At 38.9% G+C, this 23,545-nt stretch overlaps 1 pseudogene; it reads right to left on the bottom strand.

Annotated features, from left to right (window-relative positions):
* LOC149747405 (solute carrier family 68 member 1-like) overlaps positions 1-23,545 on the bottom strand; it is a 32,871-nt pseudogene that overhangs the window by 5,932 nt on the left and 3,394 nt on the right.

Raw genomic sequence — 23,545 nt, forward strand, 5'->3', positions numbered from 1 at the left:
ACACGGGTTCATGCCCCGGTCCAGGAAGATCCCACATGCCGCGGAGCGGCTGGGCCCGTGAGCCATGGCCGCTGAGCCTGCGCGTCCGGAGCCTGTGCACCGCAACAGGAGAGACCACAACAGTGAGAGGCCCGCATACCGCAAAAAAAAAACAAAAAACAAAAACAAAATGTAAGGATTTATCTCCTGATATACCTGTTTTTCTTTGCCAGAGGCTGGGAGCTATTGTTAATGTTACCAACTATAAAGACTAAATGGAAAAAAGTAAGATCATAATATTTCTCCAAAAAAAAAATCCCTAATGTTGATTAGCTCCTTCTTTGGACAGAATCTTGTCCTCAGGTGGTCCCTTTGCAATGAAACATTATGACCCTTATTTACAGAGGAAGAGAAGTGAGCTATAGGGAAGAAATCAACACAGCATTGATAATTCTGTGGGAAAACATAGGGTCTATATTATTGTGGTCCTATGAAATTCCAGATAGAATTTCCTACACAAAATTTCACATCACAGCTCCATTTCTGACACTATTAATAAACTGACTTAGCTTCAGGCAGAATATTTGGGGCCAAATATTCTTAATAATTTAGAATGCTACAAGTGCTCATGTTCATCATAGTTGGCAAAAGGACTTATTATAAGAATCTTGAATCAGGGATTAACTGATTATCCCGATATTCATTCTAGCAACCCCAATGAATGTACATGCTTATATGTACACAGTTCATATACACAGCTGTAAGATTTTTTATTTGTTTTTAATCCTTCATTCCCAAATAGGCAGCGATGGAGAAGGGGAAAGTCATGTCTCACCAAAGTACAAAATTTGAGGCTCTGAATATGTGGAGTGCTCTAACTGCTAACTATCTCTAGCTCTCCTAGGGATCCTATACTAGGACACATGAGCTGCTCAGAGGAGGGGCTTTTTTTTTTTTTTCCTTTTCAAGCCTCTATGCTTCATCAGTTGCCTCATGAAGAATATGTAAAACATTAATAAAGAAATTCACAATAAGCATTTCATAACTACAGCAGAATCAACAGTATGATATAGAATGGATACTTTGAAAGACCAAAATCCACCAGCACCAAGTATAATACATAAGACTAGCTCGTTTCTAGTCTAGGTAACTTAATCTTTAACACTGAATAAAACCACTGATTTGATCCTAATATGAAACAGAAGTCATTAAAAAAAGCAGGAGAGATGCTTGCCTAAGGATTTCCAGGCTGTCGTTATAGTAAATCTCTATGGAAATTACTTGTTTTCAAAACACAGTTTCAAGATTGATTTTAATGATTAACTACATGTAGTTAAATACCAAGATTGTTTTCATTATTTAAGAGACAAAGGCCTGAGGTTATTTTTTGTCAATTATTCACCCTGAAGCAACTCACTTTGGATCTGCTTCTTCGCTGGAGTTAAAGACAGTATTGTTTACTCTGTTATTAAGAGAAAAGTCATCTCCTAAACTTTCGTTGCAAGTATAATTTGGAAAGTATCTATTGTGAGGCTTCCAGACAAAAGACAAGAAAAAGGAAAGCTGCATATACAGTATTTAACAACACACTTATATATATAGCAGATCGATCTAGAAGGCTATTTTGTGTGTGTGTGATACATTTCATTTAGGTTTCCTGCAAAGTCTTTACAGATGACACTGTAATTCAACAAATAAATTGGCAGACTTTGACCATTGGGAAAATGTATCTTTCTATTGCAGAATGTGCAGCAAGCAGCAGGGATTTGGCCAGGGCTAAAAGACAGTCCTACCACGTCAGGGCAGCGCCAAGCCACCGAGGGTCAAGTCTGTGCTCCTCCTGCACTGTGTGCTCATCACAGCCCTGGACTTGGCTCACTGCACTGGACTTTGCCGTCTGCCTCAACCACTAGCGCCACGTAAGCTCCCAAAGGCAAAACGGCAGCATGTCTTACGGCTGTTGTACCTCAGCTCCCAGCACAGTGCTCACACCCAGCAGGTACTCAACAAATGTTTGCTGATAAAAGCATGCAAGCATGCTTAATTGACCAAATGGACAGAGTAGCCCTTTATCTAAAATATACTAGAATTTCATCGTCATTGTTTGTTTTGTGTGAAAAGTATGGACTTTGTTGCATTTTTTTGATAGAAGCTACATGTATAAACTAATTAGGTAATCAATTTCTAATATTACAACATGAAACGCCTTATCCCCTATAATTAGAAGAGATTACACATTGGTTTTCTTGCCCAAGTACCTCCGTTATGAATCTCCATTAGCAGTTAAGTTTAACAATTACATTTACAGGCTGCCGACTAGATCTATTAAACTTAGAAATATAATCTACCCTGCAGAACAAACATTTCTCTAACTATATCAAGGAACCACAGACCATCTTTCAAAAATCACAGGGGGGAGAATAATACCCCTGAACCATACAGTTCTGTATATTGTAATAGTAAAATATTAATCAGATATTAGAAAACTCACTTGCAAGTATGAAATTTATTTCAAATAGACATTTTTGCTAAATTTGTCATACTGCTGACTATCAAAGCACTCTCTGATCATCAAACCATATCCTGCTAAGTATACAGTTAGCCTCTGGACTTCAGTCAGACACTTTCAGATTGGCATTAGCTATGTGAGGCCACAAGATGCCAAACGTTAAATTATCAAAGATAAATGATACTTGAGTGCCCTGAATAAGTTTATGACTCTAAAAATGCTTATAGCAGCATGAGATGACACAGCCAACGTGTCTGGTTGTCAACATATCTATGCCTGAGTCAACAAGAATTAGTCTCCAGAGCCTCTTATTTCCAAGGAAGTAAATCTCCAGGTTCTCCACATCAGCTGTACACTAGAATAAGCCAGGGAACTTTAAAAAATACTGATGCCTGGATCTCACCCGAGAGATTCTGATTTAACTGGCCGAGGGTGTAGCCTAAATATCAGGACTTTTTCAAGCTCCAAGTGATTCCAATGTGCAACATGGTTGAGAACCATTACTTTAGAGCTTCTGTTTCTCAAAGAAAACTTGGAGGGGCACAAGCTAACCACACCGTTTCTTCCTCCATTGCTCTCACATCTACCAGCAAATGAACTTCGAGTCAGTTCTACTCCAGGGTCTCTTCCTCTCCCACTTCTGTCACCATGGTTTTCTTCTACAACATTGCTTGAGGCATTTAATGCTACTTGGATTTCGAGCAAATTCCCTAATGCAGGTGGAAAATGTTCACTTTGTGGATGGAGAAGCTAAGACTGAGAAAGAGTTTCTTAAAATTCTACAGAAAAATGTGTTCCAGAACAGTCCACATTCACTTCTCTCACACATTCAACTCACTTTTCAACACACAGTTACCCAATTGTCAGTCATGCCTCCAAATCCAAGTATCACTAAATTCTATTGATTCTAATGCCCTAATCTCTCTTGTGTCCATCTCCTCTTGACCTTCCACGTTACATTGCTTTAGCTCAGGCCCCCACCAGCGTTTCTCATATATAACCAACTCTGGTCTTCAAACTGTTCTTTCTCTGTGAGTTGGCTAACCTCCCTTCAAACCATTCTCTACACTGCAGGGTGATGTATTCAAAGTTGAGTATGATATTATTACCCCTTGGTTTAACAACAATAATATTCCATTCCTTTCAGGATCAAATCCATACTTCTCAAACTCTGCTAAACCATGCACAGCTCCTCCAAGCATGTCACATGATCTCATGCCTCTCTGTACTTGCACAGACTCCTACTGCATTTTCACAATTCATCTGAGAGATCATTTCTTTGCTGCCGAGTCTGAATTATACGCTCAGACAGTATATACTTCCATAGCATCCCACACTTAAATCAATAACACCTAACACATAGCACTATGATTTTCACTATAATTGACTGTGAGCTTATTCAGAGTTGGGACTGCATCTCTTGTCTCTTTGTTCTCTGGACTCAGCACAGGAGCTGGTATATAGTTAAGTGTTCAGTAAATATTTGTTGAATGAATGCCCCATCATTTCACATGTCCATGCTTTGCGATACTGTTCGTCTTCCCCAGGTACCTCCAATCTTCATTCATAGTATTAATGCCTCCACTGAAATGACTAAAGCATCTTTTCCTGTGTACAGCCTTCCTGCACTTGGTTTCTGAGGCAGTGTCTATCATGCCCACCTTTCAGCCTCTGTTACATATTGCATATACTTCTAGTCATAGCACCTACCATTCTGTGCTGCAGTTACCTGTCCTAATGTCTGTCACCCTTACTAGACTGCAGGCTCCTTACTGGCAGCAAACTATTTTATCTATCTTTGTATTCTGAGCACTTTTTCTACAGTAGGTGACCAGTAACTAGGCTTTAATTCTGCCCCCCCAAAACCTTGTTTTGTACCACTGCCAGAATACTCTAAAACAAAATTCAGGTTATGTCTTTCCCAAGTTTAAAAATCTTCAGTGGTGGGGTGGAGTCAAGATGGCAGAGTGGGAGGACACGGAGTTCGGGTCTCCCCACAACTAGGGCACCTACCAGATGCTGGTGGGGGACCTCGACACCCAAGGGGATGGGAGGAACCCCCGAGTGACCAGGTAGGATGTCGGGGGACTGAGGGTGTGGAGAAGTGGAGGCCAGATGGCACTGCCGCCCCTGAGGGGTGGCTGGGGGAGGGGAGGGGTTCCCACGCCTGGAGGGACTCTCGGGGGTTTGGAGGATCAGCGGGGAAATGCGGCTAGGGTTTCCCCTGCCCAATCAGGCCCCGGGAAGCCTGCTGGGGTACCAGGCCGGGTCCTCCGCCCTCCGGGGCTCCCTCTGGCCGCGTGGATCCTGGGGGTGTGCGAGGGAGGTGGGAGGAAGGGGAGGGGAGGGGAGGGGAGGGAAGAAGAGGAGAGGCAAACTGGGAGGGGCCCTCGGGACCGGGGAGGGAATGCAGCTTGCATTTCCCCTGTACACACAGGCCCCAGGAAGCCTGCTGGGCTCCCGGGCCTGGTCCTCCAGCTTCTGGGGTCCCCTCTGGCGACATGGGTCCTGGAGGGTAGGGGTAGTGGGAAGAAGAGGAGAGGCAGACAGGGAGGGACCCTCCAGGATCAGAGGATCATGGCGAATGCACCTAGGGTTTCCCCTGCCCACTTGGGTCTGGTGAGCCTGCTGGGGTCCCAGGCCTGGTCTTGCGCCCTCAGAGGCCCCATCCAGTCACATGGGTCCTAGGGGCGTGGGGGGGGGGCAAGAAGAGTAGAGGCAAACGGGGAGGGACCCTCTGGGATCAGAGGATTGGAGGGGAAGCGTGGCTAGCGTTTCCCCCACCCACTTGGGCCCAGGGAGCCTGCTGAGGTCCTGGGCCTGATCATCCACACTCCAAGGCCAGAGGCACTCCAGGGCCCCTTCGGCCGTGCTGAGCCTAGACCCCACCTCTCCCTAACCACCCCCTACCCCGCCTAAGCCCCGCCCCTGCCTAAGCCCCGCCCCCCCACAGCCAAGGCCTCTGCCAGCCTTTTTTTTTTCTTTTTTGGTTCTGTTTTACCTTCCAGTTGTAGTTTCATCTATATTTTTATTTTTTCTAACATATCTGTTCGTTTTCTAATCTTATTTTATTTTTTACCTTTTGTTCTTGCTCTGCTCCTTTTTTTTCTTTTCTTTTCTTTCTTTTTGGCCACCCCACGTGGCTTGCGAGATCTTGGTTCATGGGCCGGGGTTCAGGCCTGAGCTCCTGTGGTGGGAGCTCCAAGTCCAAACAACTGGACTAATGGAGAGCCTCAGACCCCAGGGAATATTAATCAGAGTGAGGTCTCCCGGACGTCCTCATCTCAGCACCAGGACCCAGCTCTACCCAACAGCCTACAAACTCCAGTGCTGGAAGCCTCAGGCCAAACAACCACTAAGACAGGAACACAGTCCCACGCATCAAAAGAAAAAAGAAAAGAGATGACAAAAAAATATGTTACAGATGAAGGAGCAAGGTAAAAACCTACAAGACCAAATAAATGAAGAGGAAATAGGCAACCTACTTGAAAAAGAATTCAGAGTGGGGCTTCCCTGGTGGTGCAGTGGTTAAGAATCCACCTGCCAATGCAGGGGACACGGGTTTGAGCCTGGGTCTGGGAAGATCCCACATGCTGCAGAGCAACTAAGCCCGTGCGCCACAACTACTAAGCCTGTGCTCTAGAGCCCATGATCCACAACTACTGAGCCCGTGTGCCACAACTACTGAAGCCCGTGTGCCTAGAGCCCATGCTCTGCGACAAGAGAAGCCACCGCAATGAGAATCCTGCGCACTGCAATGAAATAGTAGCCCCCACTTGCTGCAACTAGAGAAGGCCTGTGCACAGCAACGAAGACCCAACACAGCCAAAAATAAATAAATAAACAAACAAACAAATAAATAAATAATTTTTAAAAAAATTCAGAGTAATGATAGTAAAACAAAACAAAACAAAAACAAAACAAAAAACTAAGAATAGAACCACTGTCTGACCCAGCAATCCCACTACTGGGCATATACCCTGAGAAAACCATAATTCAAAAGGACACATGTACCCCGACATTCACCGCAGCACTATTTACAATAGCCAGGACATGGAAACAACCTCAATGACAGATGAATGGATAAAGAAGATGTGGTACATGTACATATATACAATGGAATATTACTCAGCCATGAAAAGGAACAAAATTGGGTCATTTGTAGAGATGTGGATGGACCTAGAGTCTGTCATACAGAGTAAAGTAAGCCAGAAAGAGAAAAGAAAATATCATATATTAATGTACATATGTGGAATCTAGAAAAATGGTACAGATGTACCTATCTGCAGGGCAGGAATAGAGATGTAGATGTAGAGAATGAACATTTGGACAAAGAGGGGGGAAGGGGAGGGTGGGACAAATTGGGAGATTAGGATTGCCATATATACACTACCATGTGTAAAACAGATAGCTAGTGGGAACATGCTATAAGGCACAGGAAGCTTAGCTCGGTGCTCTGTGACGACCTAGATGGGTGAGATGGGGTGGGTGGGAGGGAGGTCCAAGAGGGAGGGGATATAGGTATACATATCGCTGATTCACTTCATTGAACAGCAGAAACTAACACAACATTGTAAAGCAATTATACTCCAATAAAATAAAAATCTTCAGTGACTTCCTTTACCTACAGTAGTCTTACCCAAAGTACAGCGTCTGTACTCCTGGTAGTACATGTGATGATTTTCAGATGATACACAATAGTTCTTGTTATTTTAATGGTTAACTATCTAAATTGTGTTAGAAAAAGTGAAACCCACCAAATGAATGTTTTCATGTATACTTTTTATTATTTTTTAGTTTTTAAAAAATTTATTTATTTTTGGCTGCACTGGGTCTTCATTGCTGTGCGCCGGCTTTCTCTAGTTGCGGTGAGCAGGGGCTATTCTTCATTGCGGTGCACGGGCTTCTCATTGCGGTGGCTTCTCTTGTTGGCCGGGCTTCAGTAGTTGTGGCACGCAGACTCAGTAGTTGTGGCTTGCAGGCTCCAGAGTGCAGGCTCAGTAGTTATGGTGCACGGGCTTAGTTGCTCCGCAGCATGTGGGAGATTCCCAGACCAGGGCTCGAACCCGTGTCCCCTGCATTGGCAGGTGGATTTTTAACCACTGCACCAACAGGGAAGCCCTACTTTTTAAATAATTTAATTTAATTTAATTTTGTTTCTTTTTTTGGATGCGCTGGGCAACATGCAGGGATCTTAGTTCCCTGACCAGTGGTCAAACCCGTGCCCTCTACAGTGGAAGTAGGAAGTCTTACCACTGGACCACCAGGGAAGTCCCAATTTAACTTTTATTAAAGTAGGAAGTCTTACCACTGGACCACCAGGGAAGTTCCAATTTAACTTTTATTAAAGTATAGTTGATTTACAATGTAGTGTTAGTTTCAGGTATACAGCAAAGTGATTCAGTTATACATATATATCACGGATACTTTTGCTTATGACCAGATTTTTTTAAGTTTGTGATTTAAAATAAATTTAAAGAAAAATATTAAGTAAATAATAGTACAGAGAGAACTCATATAACAAAAGTTAAAAAGTCATCACATTTGGGACACCCTGATGTATAGGATTAAGAAAATTTAAATGCAGCATCACCCCCTGACCTTTCCAGCTTCACCTCCCTCCAGCTACCATCAAGCACAATATACCATATGTTACTAAACTACAGGTTTCCCATGTCTTAACTCCCCTCATTCATCTATTCTCTCACAGCAGCCAGAGGGATGCTGTTAAAAGATAAGTCAGGGCTTCCCTGGTGGCGCAGTGGTTGAGAATCTGCCTGCTAATGCAGGGGACATGGGTTCGAGCCCTGGTCTGGGCGTATCTCACATGCCACGGAGCAACTAGGCCCGTGAGCCACAACTACTGAGCCTGCACGTCTGGAGCCTGTGCTCCGCAACAAGAGAGGCCGCGATAGTGAGAGGCCCGCGCACCGCAATGAAGAATGGCCCCCGCTTGCCACAACTAGAGAAAGCCCTCGCACAGAAACGAAAACCCAACACAGCAAAAATAAATTAATTAATTAATAAACTCCTACCCCCAACATCTTCTAAAAAAAAAAAAAAAAGATAAGTCAAATCATGTCATTACTGTGCTCAGAGCTCTTCAGTCAGAATGCTTTTATTTCTAGGAGATGTAAGCTAAACTATAAGGTGTACATAAGCTATAAGATGTATGATATGCTACTATATCTGCAACTTAACCTTAAAATGGTTCAGAGGACAAAATACATACATACACATAAATACAGATAAAGCTAATATGGCACAATGTTAAAACTGTTAAACCTAAGAAATGGGTGCATGGATTTTCCCTGTATTTTTCTTTCAATATCTTTTGTGTTTAAAATTTTTCATAATAAAAGGAAGTTGTGAGGAAAAACAAAATGATTGATATATAGATTGAGGGATGGATACCTTGATCAATATGTGTTAAAACCAATATAGTAAGATATAAATAGTTGAATATAGGTGGTGAATATATGTCTTCACTGTATAAATTATCCAAATTTTTTGTATATTTGAAAATATTTATAATAGAAATATGCAGGGAGTTGTGAGAAAAACTTTAAAAAATAAATTCTTATTTATGTAGAAAATCCAGAAGAACCAACAACAGAAAAGCAACAAAACAATTCCTAGAACTAACAAGCATTTATAGCAAGGTTACAGGATACAAGGTTAATATACAAAAATTAATTGCTTTCCTATATATCAGCAATGGAACTTGAAACTAAAAGTATTATACCATTTACATTAGGACCCCCCAAAATGAAATAGTTAGGCATAAATCTAACAAAATATGAAAGAACTCAAAGATGAACTAAATAAATGGAGAGATTCCAAGTTCATGGATAGGAAGACTCAATATTGTCAAGATTTTAGTTCTTCCTAACTTGATCTATAGATTCAACACAAGCCCTAACGAAATCCCAGAAGACTATTTTGTGGCTATCAAAAAACTGATCCTAAATTTTACATGGAAAGGAAAAAGATCAAAAACAGCCAATACAACGCTGAAAAAAATCAAAGTCAATGCACTGATATTACCTGACATCGAGACTTACTATAAAGCTACAGTAATAAGACACTGTGTTGTATCTATATGAGATGATGGATGTTCATGAAACTCACTGTGATAATCATTTCATGTGGTATGTGAGTCAAATCATTATGCTCTGCACCTTAAACTTATACAGCGCTTTATGTCAATTATATCACAATAAAACTGGAAGAGAGGGACTTCCCTCGTGGTCCAGTGGCTAAGACTCTGTGCTCCCAATGAAGGGGGCCCAGGTTAGATCCCTGGTCAGGGAACTAGATCTCACATGCCACAACTAAGAGTTCGTATGACACAACTAAGAGCCCACGTGCCACAACTAAAAGATCCCACGTGCCGCAACGAAGATCCTGCATGCGCAGGCCAAATAAATAAATAAATATTTTTTAAAAAAACTGGAAGAGAAAAAATACATTGTGATTTTGACAAAAGGATAGACAATCAGATCAATGGAGCACAATGGAGAGGCCAGAAATAGTCCCACATAAATACAGTCAACTGATCTTTGACCAAGGAGCAAAGGCAATAAAATGTCTTTTCAACAAATGATGTTAGAACAACTAGACATCTACATGCCAAAAAATGAATCTAGAAACAGACCTTGTACTCTTTACAAAAATTAACTCAGAATGGATCACAGAACTAAATGTAAAATGCAAAACTATAAAATTCCTAGAAGATAGACTAGGAGAAAATCTAGGTGTCAGTGACTTTTTAGATATAACATGAAAGGCACAATACATGAAAGAAATCATTGATAAGCTAGGCTACAATAAAATTAAAAACTTCTGCTCTGCCAAAGACACTGTCAAGAGAATGACAAATCACCAACTGGGAGAAAATATTTGCAAAAAATATATCTAACAAAGGACTGATATCCAAAATTCACAAAGAAATCTTACAACTCAAGAATAAGAAAACTAAGGACCTGATTTAAATATGGGCAAAAGACCTGAAGAGACACCTCACCAAAGACATACAGATGGCACATAAGCATATGAAAAGATGTTCCAGATCATATGCCATTAGGGAATTCCAAATTAAAACAAGATACCACTATACACCTATTGGAATGGCCAAAATCCAGAACAATGACAACACCAAATGCTGATGACGATGTGGAGAAACAAGAACTCCCATTTCTTTTCCGGTGAGATTTCAAAATGGTATAGTCGCTTTGGAAGACAGGTTGGCAGTTTCTTAGAAAAGGAAACATACTTTTATAATATGATCCAGCAATTGTGTTCCTTGGTCTTTACCCAAAGGAGTTGAAAACTTATGTTCACACAAAAACCTGCACATGATGTTTATAGCAGCTTTATTCATAATTGTCAACACTTGGAAGCAACCAAGATGTCCTTCAGTAGGTGAATGAATAAACAAACTGTAGCACATCCAGACAATGGAATATTATTCAGTGCTAAAAAGAAATGAGCTATCAAGCCATGAAAAGAAATGGAGGGATCTTAAATGCATATTACTAAGTGAAAGAAGCCAATCTGAAAAGGTATGATTCCAACTATATGACATTCTGGAAAAGGCAAAACTATGGAGACAGTAAAAAAAAAATCAGTAGTTGTCAGGGTTGGTGGGAAGGAGGGGTGGATAGGCAGAACACAGAGGATTTTTAGGGCAGTGAAGACACACGTCATTATACATTTGTCGAAACCCACAGAATGTGTAACACCAAGCACGAACCCTAGTGTAAACCATGGACTTGGGTGATAAGGATATAGGTTCATGGATTATGACATTTGTACCACTCTGGTGTGGGATGCTGATAGTGGAGGAAGCAGTTCGTGTGGGAAGGCAGAGAATTTACAGGAACTCTGTGTACTTTCTGCCCAGTGTTGTTGTGACCCTACGACTGCTTTAAAAAATGACTATCTGACTTTAGGCAGACAGAGGCAGGAACCTCTTCCCTGCATTACCACAGTGCCCATTATCACCGAAGGCTGGTGGGGCCTTACACAGTGCTTCACAATCTGTGGGGCTTTGGAGTCTCCTTATTCATCTTGTATGCCCAGAACCTTTGAACCTAGCAGATAACAGCAGGCCCTCAGAAACATTTGCGGAATGAAATAATAAATGAGTGAATGACTTAGAAAAGCAATCAGTATGTAGCTTAGTGTGAATTACATAGACATTTGTAGCATACATAATTTAAAGAATACCCTTAAAGATATTCCTATTGAAGTTCCTTTGACATGAATACTTTTTATTGTAGTTTACTCAAGATCTATAAATTAATGACTAATAATGCCCATAGTCTAAGATACTGCCTAGTAATCAATGTAAAAGGCTGAGTTTGCTTTCATATTTCTATGACATTATTTCAAAGCATTTTTTTTCTCTACCTTTTGTTTGGGTTTCCATATCCATACTGGTTTAGCCTAGAGAGTATCATCATGGGAGCTAAAGACTGAGCAGGTTTGGTAAATAAAGCATTGATGCCAAAGACCATTGAGGAAAGGGGTGACCTGGAACAGAAAAAAGTAGCATGTGTCTACATCACACACAAATTACATGTGTGTATATATGTACATGTATATACATATATATGTATACAAGTATCAAGGACCTTTTGGCTATTAAGTCCTCCTTGAGCCTAAATAGACAATAATAGAAATAGTTTAAAAGATGCTAACCATCATCTGATAATGCAGGGTTGCCACAAACATGCATCGAGCAAGTCTATTGGAGCCATTTTTCCAATGGAATTTGCTCACTTTGTGTCTCTGTGTCACATTTTGGTAATTCTTGCAATATATCAAATGTTATCATTATTATTACAATAAGTCCCCTACATACAAACGAGTTCTGTTCCAAGAGCGCGTTCGTAAGTCTAATTTGTTCGTAAGTCAAACAAAGTTAGCCTAGGCACCCAACTAACACAATCTGCTATATACTGCTGCCTTTACACTTGCTTCTGGACATCCTGGGCTTGGAATAAAGATAGTGTACTACTGTCCTCTATAGAGTACTGTACAGTAAAGCACACCAAAGCACAACCACTTGTAGCGGATGTACGCACATGACAACGTATGCCAGACACGTGAACTAACTTATGTGATTGGACATGCGAATGCACGTTCGCATCTTTGAAGGTTCACTACTTGAAGGTTCATTTGTAGGGGACTTACTGTATATTTGTTACGGTGATCTGTGATGAGTGATCTTTGATGTTACTATTGTAGTTGTTTGGACATTTCATTTTTTAGCAATAAAGTATTTTTAAATTAATGTATGTACATTATTGTATGTATGTACACTATTGTATGAACATAACTTTTATATGCACTGGAAAACCAAGAAATATGTGACTTGCTTTATTGCAATATTTGCTTTATTGCAGTGGTCTGGAACTGAACACACAATATCACACAATATGTATTATTTCACTTAAGCTCCGCAACAATCCCATGAGGAAGATATTATCACTCCTATTTTCGGGATGGGAGGACAGACTAACCTGTCCATAGTCACACAGCTAGCAACTAGTAGAACTGGGATTCATACTTAAGTCTTTCTGCCCAAATTTTATAAAGGATTACTTTAACATGTTCTCTGTAAGAATCCTGCCATATCATATTTTGATAATTTAGTTATGTCACATAAAATAAATCAAGTGCATTGACTGAGTAATCTGAAATTTTGTCATATTTCAACTAATGATGGAAACCTTGCAACTAAGGAAGAAGAGAAGAAAAAGGGGAGGTGAAGAAAGGGAAGAAAAAAAGAAAAGGAAAGGAAAGAAGGGAAAAGATGAGGCCAGAGAATCGGAAGATTGCTTTGATGGTAAGAGCTTGAGATTCATTCCCAGTTCTTCAATCTGCTGGTTACCTTACCTTGGGAAAGTTAACCCCTCAAGAGTTTTAGTTTCCTGAAAATGAGGATAATTATGATTTCATGATAATATAATAATACAACTGCTGTCTGTATCCTCCACTAGACCGTCAGTGCCATAAAGGCAAGGGTTACATCTGCTTTGGTTCCCTGCATTAAGTTCTTATCTCACCTGATCAGGACAACAGTTGACTGAAGCCAAAAAATCATTTTCAGAAGACAAGACATTGACCATTCTATTTCAACTTAACTATACTCATTCACCAATCTTTTCTTTAAGTACAAGTCCACTGATGAAAGTGTTGTGCCATCTTTCTGGCATGTATAGTATCCATAGGATATGATCTATGGTTTCTACTATCAGCTATGGAGAGAACCTAAAGTTGTTCACAAGGCAATCTAAGAACGGAATACCTTTAGATTTTTATGACTTTTCCCCAAAACATTTACAGTTCTCATCACATCAGATTTGATAGTAATTTTTTTACACTTAATCTTTATCAAGTCTTTCTAAAGCATTCAACTTAGTTTTCATAGAAATAACTTTCATTTCATACTTATATTTCCTAAGTTTATAAAATATAAGTGTAATTAAGTGTTGTAATTATAATAACAATTGCATCTGACATTAACCAATTTGAAACAAAAAGTACTGACTCTTGGTAAGGATATAACTTATGGGAGCAGAAAAGCACATGTGTCTTCAAGAGTAGCCATTCAGTCAGAAGCATACAGCATGTGCATAGGAGAGAGTATGTTTTAGAAAGGATCTGTTACAAGACCTGCTGTATTGTATCCCCAGCATTGGCCACAGTGCCTGACATACAGGAGGCAATCAATAAATATCTGTTGAGTCAATAATTCTACCACACATGGCTGGTGTGTGACTTGAATGAGCAAAAGCCATACAGTGCTTACACACATTGGCATTTGGTAAATGTCAGTGCCCTTCCCTTTCCGACTGTCCATTTTATTCATTTGTACCCAGTCTCATTCAAAAAGAATTTGAGGGTTATAAGATGTTTACTGATGTTTCTTCTTGTTACCTTATTCATTTTTTTAAAAAGTGATTTGAGCCGGTCATTTTTCTAGGCACTTAGGGACACGGTCCTGAACCTTAAGGAGCTCACCACCTTGCTCATCACTCCAAATATGACTTAGCAACAAACCCTGAAACAGGAAAGAAATTATATAAGGAAGAAATCACCAAGCTGGATTGGCAAAGCTTCCTTCAATTTAAGTTGTATTAAAAAAAAAAAAAAAAGCCATGCCGTTTCTACAAAGCTAATAAAGACTATGCCAGTCTTCAAATAATACAGTCCTCTCTAATCCATAAAATAGGGCACATATCAGAAAATATTTGCCCATCAAGTGAATTTTATAGCTGATCTAAAGCTTTTATAATAACCATACCAAGGAACAAAATCTCTCATCATCAGCTTACACTTTTTCAAGTAAAAGAGGATAAGATGGACTTTGATTTTCAATTTTAATTCTTGTGATGTCACAGGGCGAAGGTCATTTTGCCTGATCATCCAGTGTCATAATGCATATTGCAATATTATAACATAAAGCTATCTGAGGTTTCACTTTGGTTTCTGAGATTTAACCTTGTTGTAGCACTGGCTGTGTGAAGCTGAGGGATAAAAAATTATGATGTCCTTTCAAAAGCAGAGAAAACTTGCCCAGGGTGAACAATTATGAATATCCTGTTACGTTCTGCTCTCTGATTCCCAATGATGCCTCTTATGGTCATCTTTCAGTTATGTGGTTTGTAATGGCAATGTAACTGAGATATGGAGACTCTGATAGGTCCTGCCTCCATGTGATATTTTTATAGCTAATATTTGAAAAAATATTACTTACTGCCAATTGAACTTCAGTAAATCTGCATTGACCACGTCAGCTAGTGGCAGATTAAATGAGCAAAAAGAAGCTTGCACAATCACCCTAGAAACAATTTTAAATACACAAATGAAAAGTCTATAACTAGGAGGCACAGATTTGTTTAAAAACCAAACATCAAATAAAAGTAGACATTCGGTTTGCAAAAAGGAAAAATGAAATAATATACTACAAAAGTAAACATATATTAGGCACATGCTTCTATCCTCCCAAAATATATCTATGAATATATAATTCTCTTTTAAAAATAAAATAATTACATTTTGAAAATTTTACTATGCTTTTTCCTCATTCCCAGATGACTGCTCATTAAATCTGCTTAAATTACGGATAGGTTCTAAAGAACAAAACATGCCATGAAATTCATCGGACATTTTTTCTCTTTATTTTTCCTTTTTTTCCCTTTTATTTCCTATAGTTGATCTGCCTTAATTAAAATGAACTTTCTAGCTTTATGAGCATGGTAATAATGACATGGTGTTTTTTTGGTTTATATTTTAAACAGCATAAATATTTTGTAAACTGCACAATAACACAGAAGAAATGAGAATCCATTATCTCTCATTCACATAAACATATAACTTTTAAAATTATCTTTGATAACAGAAGGCAAGTATAGCAGATATTTTAATTTTTTTCAGTTTAAATTTATAATCTACTGCTTATGTTTGCTAATTCTTTACCATAAGCTAAGGGAAGGTAGATTATCTTCTTATATTTCTTTTGCACAATCTTTATCCCATGCAAAAAGAAATGAGCTAAGTAAAATATTATATATAAGTAGTAAGTATTTAATAATATAAATTCCAATATATTTTAACTGGAGAAGCATTTAGAAATCTTCTAGTTCAACAGCACATCCAATACAGAAATCTCTTGATATCAAGATAGGAAAGTTAAGAACTATAAAAGAACATATAACATTTTAGTTATGATAGAAGAATAAAAATGGAGGGATGGTTTAAGTAAAAAAAAAAAAAAAGCAAACAAAATTTTTTATTCTAAAAATCTCTTTCAAGATGTCCTTTGAAATATGATATAGCCGAGGCCACTATTGTAGATTAACAGAATAGCTATCTATGTGGGGTTCTAACATCTTGAAGTTTCACAGAGATTCAGTTAATTGGGTTAATTAGTATACTTTGGGTTAATTAGTATACTCTCCGTTACCAATGTATTCAAAATGCAAGTAAGTCTTCACGAAAATTTTCTCAAATTGTTCCAGCAGGGACCTGGAGTAGGCTTTATTAATTCATTCACCCAAAACACATTTTCTAAGGACCAACTATTTGCAGGAACTATAGTAGATAATGGGGCCACAGTAATAAGAAACTAGACCTTATTCATAATAAGCTCAGTCCAGTGGGAGCCACAGACAATCACACACAGGGGGATAGGTGCTACAGCAGAGATAAGCACAGGGCATTGGGGTCATGTAGGAGGGACAATCAATCCAGATGAGGAAATAGAGGAAGGCTTTCCAGAAAACACATCCCTGAGCTGCAGCCTAAAGAAACCCTAGGAGAGAGCCATATAAGAAACAGTGAAAGCTCTCCAGGCACAGAATGCTGCATGTTAGACATGGAGGTGTTGAATCAGGCACTGCAAAATGTTTCTCTATGGCAGGGAGTTCATTCTAAGTGGAGGAGTAACAAGAAATGAGGATAAAGGGTAAACAGGGCCTGCATAACAAAGGACCTCATATGTCATTATTTGCATTATATCCTGCAAGTAATGAGAGGCCACTTAAGATTGTTAAGCAATGGAATGACACGTTACTCTAGAAGCAATATGGAAGAAGGGGTTGGAGGGACTGGGGACTAGAGGCAAGGGGACCATGTGGGAGGCTATATGGAAATCCAGGTAAGAGATGATGAGGACCTGAGCTAAAGGAATGGCAGTGGAAACAGAGAAGGGATGGATTCAGGACATATTAGGGAGCTAAAACTACTAACAATTGGTAGCTTATTGGATGTAGGAGACAAGAAAGAGATGGCAAAGACAACTTCTCAATCTCTGACGTGGGCAACTAGAAAGATGGTAGAGCCATTTCCCAAGATGGCAAAGGCAAAGAACATCTTTTGGGGACAAGATTATTATTTGGCAGCAGCGTTTACTAAATGATGCACTTTAATAGGTTACAAAGAGGTGCTTAACTTTACCACAAAATTTAGCATTAGAAGTCTCTGCAAAAAAGGAGTTCACATTCAATTTGACAGAAAGGTATAATGACTCTGCCTAGAAATGAATACTAAACACATTTCAGATCAAAGATGTTTCACTGCTTGAAAGGAAATGGCAAGACCTACTGTAATTTTGGGACTGGCACCGGCATTTACTTACATGATAAAAGTGAGATAACGAGCCAAAAAATAATAGTATTGCTGTCCAAGAAATAACATGACAATGGAGGCTGTTCCTTCTAGGTAGAATGCAAATAAGATACATAGTAACCAAACTTCCTCAGCCGGGACTGGCTGACAAGTACAAGGCCCTGAAATGGAAGCAGATTGGCGTCGTGTTAAAATGGAATCCCATGAATTATGCTTATTCTTCCTGACAACGAAATACACGTTCTCAGCCAAAGATAAATTTGCTTCTGAATTATAACATCAGTTGAAACACACAATTAATACTATCTATCATGGTTAGAAATGTTATTATCCATTGATATCCATAAAAGTTGACCAATATTCTATAAATAACAAGGAAACAGCTATTATTTCCTATAAAATGAACAAAGTGAGAAACAGTTTCATACATTTTTATTTTCACACTAACATGAGGAGGTTTTACTAAAACCAACTATGAAAGAACCATCACTTAGAAACAACAAGCATTGCTTTATTGTAATGTGAAAAGGCCAGCTCAAATCTAAAATAAATTCAGATTTTAAAATTTGGGATTAAAGCCCAGAATTCACCTAGCACACAGTAGTAAATAGTTAAATGAATATCTTACTATTCTTCTTGCTGTAATATGTCTGAAATGTACTTTCTTAATCCTAAAATCAAGCACCAGAGATAAACAATAGTTTATGATTCTATCTACATTTCTTCTGGTTGTGTTTCCTGCCTAATCTTATATATTTTCATAATTCTACTCGATTCATGTTAAGAGCTCAATCACATTTTTTTACTGCATTTCTTGCTACCAATGAAAAAGTTCATTGTTCTAGACCAAAAAGTTAGTGCTAAATATACATATGTACATTAACAAAGATTAAAAGATCCTCTTTGTTTTCAGTTTTAAGAAGTATATCATTTAGCCCTGAACTGTTTTCACTAACCAAATGTGCGTACATTACAATTAGAGGAGAATTTTCAATGATGTAAGTATAATACCAATATTCTTTAACAAAAATAAGGGGTTTTCCCCCTGACTGATTTTTTTGGTTTAATTCTGTACTTTCAAGGAACAAGAGCACTTTTTTTTTTTTAATATTAAAACAATGGCTCAGTGATTGATGGGATCCAAGGCATTTCTTAGAGTTCTATAAGGTAAAGTATGTAAAACACCCCAGCAAGCCCCCTTATATTCCTATATTTAATAATAATATTGTAAATTTACACAGTTCCACATATTGAAGTGAAGCTTCTTGTTTTCAACCTCTAATACATAAATACTATACAAAATATAAGAAAGTAATAATGTAAGAAATATGTGGCAAAGTGGAAAGAGAAAGATTTTGAAATCAGATGTCCCTAGGTTTGAATTTCAGCTTTGCCACTTTTATCAGCTGTTCATTCATAGACAAGTTACTTTACCTAAGAGGCATTTCCTCCCACTAGCACTCCCTCCCCTTCTCTGTCTCTGTCTCTCTCATCGTATAAAGTACTTAATAATTGTTCCTTATTACTTTTCTGTCCAATGTAAAAAGATATGAACCAGGGACTTCCCTGGCGGCACAGTGGTTAAGAACCTGCCTGCCAATGCAGGGAACATGGGTTCGATTCCCTGGTCTGGGAAGATCCCACATGACATGGAGCAACTAAGCCCGTGCGCCACAACTGCTGAGCCTGCGCTCTAGAGCCCGCAAGCCACAACTGCTAAGCCCGTGCACCACAACTACTGAAGCCCGCGTGCCCAGAGCCGGTGCTCCGCAACAAGAGAAGCCACTGCATTGAGAAGCCCGTGCACCGCAACGAAGAGTAGCCCCCCACTCGAGGCAGCTAGAGAAAGCCCGCGTGCAGCAACAAAGACCCAATGCAACCAAAAATAAATAAGTAAAATTAAATTAAAAACCATTATCTTAAAAAAAAAAGATAGGAGCCAATGATGAGTAATATAACGACAAAAAAAGAGACTACTTTTTCTTTTACTAAAGTAAAGCCTTCTACAAACTGAGGGTTTTGGCTCTCCATTCATGTGTTTATTGAGTAGAAGCTTGTGAATAATGTGTCCCAGAACAAGTGTTGGCAAACAAATGCCAAAGAAGCCTAAATCAAAACAGTGATAAAGGCAACGCTGTGTTTATAGTGAAAGTTTAATAAATATTTGCTGCACTGAGATTTAATAAAAGCTAACATTTCTAGAGTGTTTATTTTGTGCCAGGAACCATTTTAAGTACTTTGTATGTCTTAATTCATTTAATCCTCATAATAATTCCAATCCGTAGGTACCATTTTTATTCTCATTTTACAGAGAAGGAAACTGAGACACAGAGAGCTTCACTAACTTCCCCAGGGTCAGACAGCTAATAAGTGGGGAGGCAGACTTCTCCCTGGCAGTCTCCATGCTCCTAACCCATTTACTATTCTGCCTCTTGGAGGGGAGTGGGATGTGGAAGAGTCACAGACCGATTAAAACAGTTATTAGAGAGAAAAAGCACTTGCTCATTCTTTTCTCCTTTCATTTATTCAATTCCTCAAAAAGAAAGCCACTGGGAAGAGAGCCTGAGAAAATGAAAATACAGTGCTTAGCCTTCGTTGCCAAAACCAACAGGTATTGTGTTAAAGTGACTTAGCCACATAAATAACAACAAATTCCAACAAGCTGTCATTTTTTTTACCCCAATAATTTATACGTGTCACTTCTTTAGAAATTAAGAATAAAATTTAAGGCAACTTTGGATTTCCACTTTATAATGATTTTTTAATTGAGATCAACAGAAATTCATATGTTAGTGTGAAGGCTTGAGAAAAATGATCATTGAAATCTTTTGGCCATACTTCTCTTAAGATTTAATAGCCAAGAGAGACTGGGAGAAAATATTGCTGAACATATATCCAACAAAGCACCTTTACTGAGAATACATAATATATTGAATATATAAAGTACTCTTACAATTCAACAATATACAATTCACTTAAAAAATAATTAAAGATTTAAACAAATAATTCACCAAAAAGATATATGGGTGGCAAGTAAGCACATTAAAAGATGCTCAAGGGCTTCCCTGGTGGCGCAGTGGTTGAGAGTCTGCCTGCTGATGCAGGGGACAGGGGTTTGTGCCCTGGTCTGGGAAGATCCCACATGCCACGGAGCGGCTGGGCCCGTGAGCCATGGCCGCTGAGCCTGCGCGTCCGGAGCCTGTGCTCCGCAACGGGAGAGGCCACAACAGTGACAGGCCTGCATACCACCAAAAAAAAAAAAAAAGATGCTCAACATCATTAGCAGTCATTAGGAAAATGCAAATCAAAACTACAATAAGATACTGCTACACACCTACTAGTATAGCCAAAACTAAAAAGCCTGATATAATATTGATGAGAATGTGGAGGAACTGGAAAACTTATACATGATTGGGAGGAATGTAAAATGGTACAACCACTTTGGAAAACAGTTTGTCAGTGTCTTTAAAAGTTAAACATTTACCTGCCATGCAGTTCAGCCATTCTACTCCTAGGGGTTTACCCAAGAGAAAGGAAAGCATATGTCCATACAAAGATTGACATGTATACACTAATGTGTATAAAATTGATGACTAATAAGAACCTGCTGTATAAAAAAATAAATAAAAATTAAATTAAAATTTATCTAAAAAAAAAAAAGACAATTTTTCACAGCAGCTTTATTTGTAATAGCCCAAAACTGGAAACAACCAAATGCCCATTAAAAAGTGAATAGGTAGGGCTTCCCTGGTGGCGCAGTGGTTGAGAGTCCGCCTGCCGATGCAGGGGACACGGGTTCGTGCCCCGGTCCGGGAAGATCCCACATGCCGCGGAGCAGCTGGGCCCGTGAGCCTTGGCCGCTGAGCCTGCGCGTCCGGAGCCTGTGCTCCACAACGGGAAAAGCCACAACAGTGAGAGGCCCGCGTACCGCAAAAAAAAAAAAAAAAAAAAAAAGTGAATAGGTAAACAAATGTGGTATATCTACACAATGGAATATTATTTGGCAATAAAAAGGAATGAAATACTGATACCACAGCAACATGACTGAAGAATCCAGACCAAAAAATAGTACGTATTGTATTATTCCATTTATATAAAAATCTAGAAAATGCAAACTAAGGAAGAATTAGAGGGAGGGATTACAAGGACAATTTGGAGAGCGATGAGTACGTCTACTATTTTGATTGTGGTGATGGTTTCATGGTACATACATAGGTCAAAATGTACCAAGTCGTACAGTTTAAATATATGTAGTTTCTTGAGAGTCAATCATACCTCAATAAAACCGTAACCAAAAAACTACCTTATTTCAACTCATTTTTTGTTTTTTTGAGATTATGAAATGTTCTAAACTTGACTGTGGTGGGAGTTCCCTTGTGGCCTAGTGGTTAGGATTCCAGGCTTTCACTGCTTTGGCCCAGATTCAATCCCTGTTCGGGGAACTGAGATTCTGCAAGCCATGTGGCACGGCCAAAAAATTTAAAAATAAACAAAAATAAAATTGACTGTGCTGATGGTTGCACATGTCTGCGAATATACTAAAAACCACTGAATTGTATACTTTAAATGGGTGAATTAATTGTACGGTATGTGAATTACATCTCAATTAAACTGCTTAAAAACATCTATCTATTGGGAATTCCCTGGTGGTCCAGTGGTTAGGACTCTGTGCTTCCACTCCAGCGGTCACGGGTTCGATCCCTGGTCAGGGAACTAAGATGCCATATGCCACTGGGTGTGGCCAAAAAAATATCTATCTACTTTTTTTTTTTAATTTATGTAAGAGTTTAACAAACTTTTTTTTACCTGGAGGAGATACTGTAGGCAAGTACATGATTAAAAGTGGGAATGTATATATAGCCTAGAATCTGACAATAACAAGTAGAAACAAGAACTCAAACAGCTCCCCATTCTGGGTCAGCAAACAGCTTGAAAAACCTCAAACTGCCATGAAGGGGGAGCATCATTTTACTGTGTACACATAGTACCTGAGACTATACTGATAAGCCAAAAATGCTACTCTATTTGGTAAACTCTGCTAAACAGACCACATAAACACAGTACACTTTAGAGAGAGAATCTTAAAGTGCACGACTCTAAAGGCCTCTGAGCCTCCCTTTTCTCATTTGGCAGGATGGGTCTTTCAAAGGTAGTTGTCAGGATTACACGAGATAACGTATACAATGTACTTGGCATAGTCCATTGCACATGGTAAGCACTCAGAAAATGTGAGTTACCAGTATTATGGTATATACAGTAACCAAACTATGATAAAGGCCTTGAGCTAATGGCAGAAAGGCAAATTCTATCCCTCATACTTTGCTTAAGAAAGTGTGGCAACATTTAGAACATTTCAGAACTACTTCTACCCCACATGGTTTAAATCTTTTGGAAAGTTGGTAAACAGTAAAAACTTGTCTATCTAGAATAACTTATTCTCTGAAGAGTATAGATAACAGATTTTAATTGTGAAAACAGGAAAAACCCATATCATAGGCTAGGTTAAGTCATATCTTTAGAGGATATATTTAGGTTAAGGGAAGCAATTTTATTCATCAACTCTCCAAATCGTGTAATAAACAACAGGCTGGTATATTTTTTGGAGGATACACCCTCTACAATAATGGTCATGGCCATGGAATTTTACTAACGCTCTGAAATTCTAGGACTCCAGTCTTTTAGCCAAGTGTTTTTGAAACCTGGCTTCAGGAATCCATGATCAAGTAACTCTTCTTCCTCGTAACAGTCACAGGAATCTTAAATGTCAGGATAAAGCAAAATGACATGCTCACAGGAAGCCATGTATTTTCCTCCGTAGTTGTGTGGAGGTTTAAATGAGGAAGCTCAGGAGAACAAAATTGAAAAGCTAAATGTTTAAAATATTACATTGCTCAGCTTTCTTGGGTGCTCCTTCCT

Source organism: Delphinapterus leucas, chromosome 15 (genome assembly GCF_059928025.1).
Source record: "Delphinapterus leucas isolate spDelLeu-1000000601 "Yukka" chromosome 15, BTC_Dleu_Yukka2, whole genome shotgun sequence".
Taxonomy (NCBI): Eukaryota; Metazoa; Chordata; class Mammalia; order Artiodactyla; family Monodontidae; genus Delphinapterus; species Delphinapterus leucas.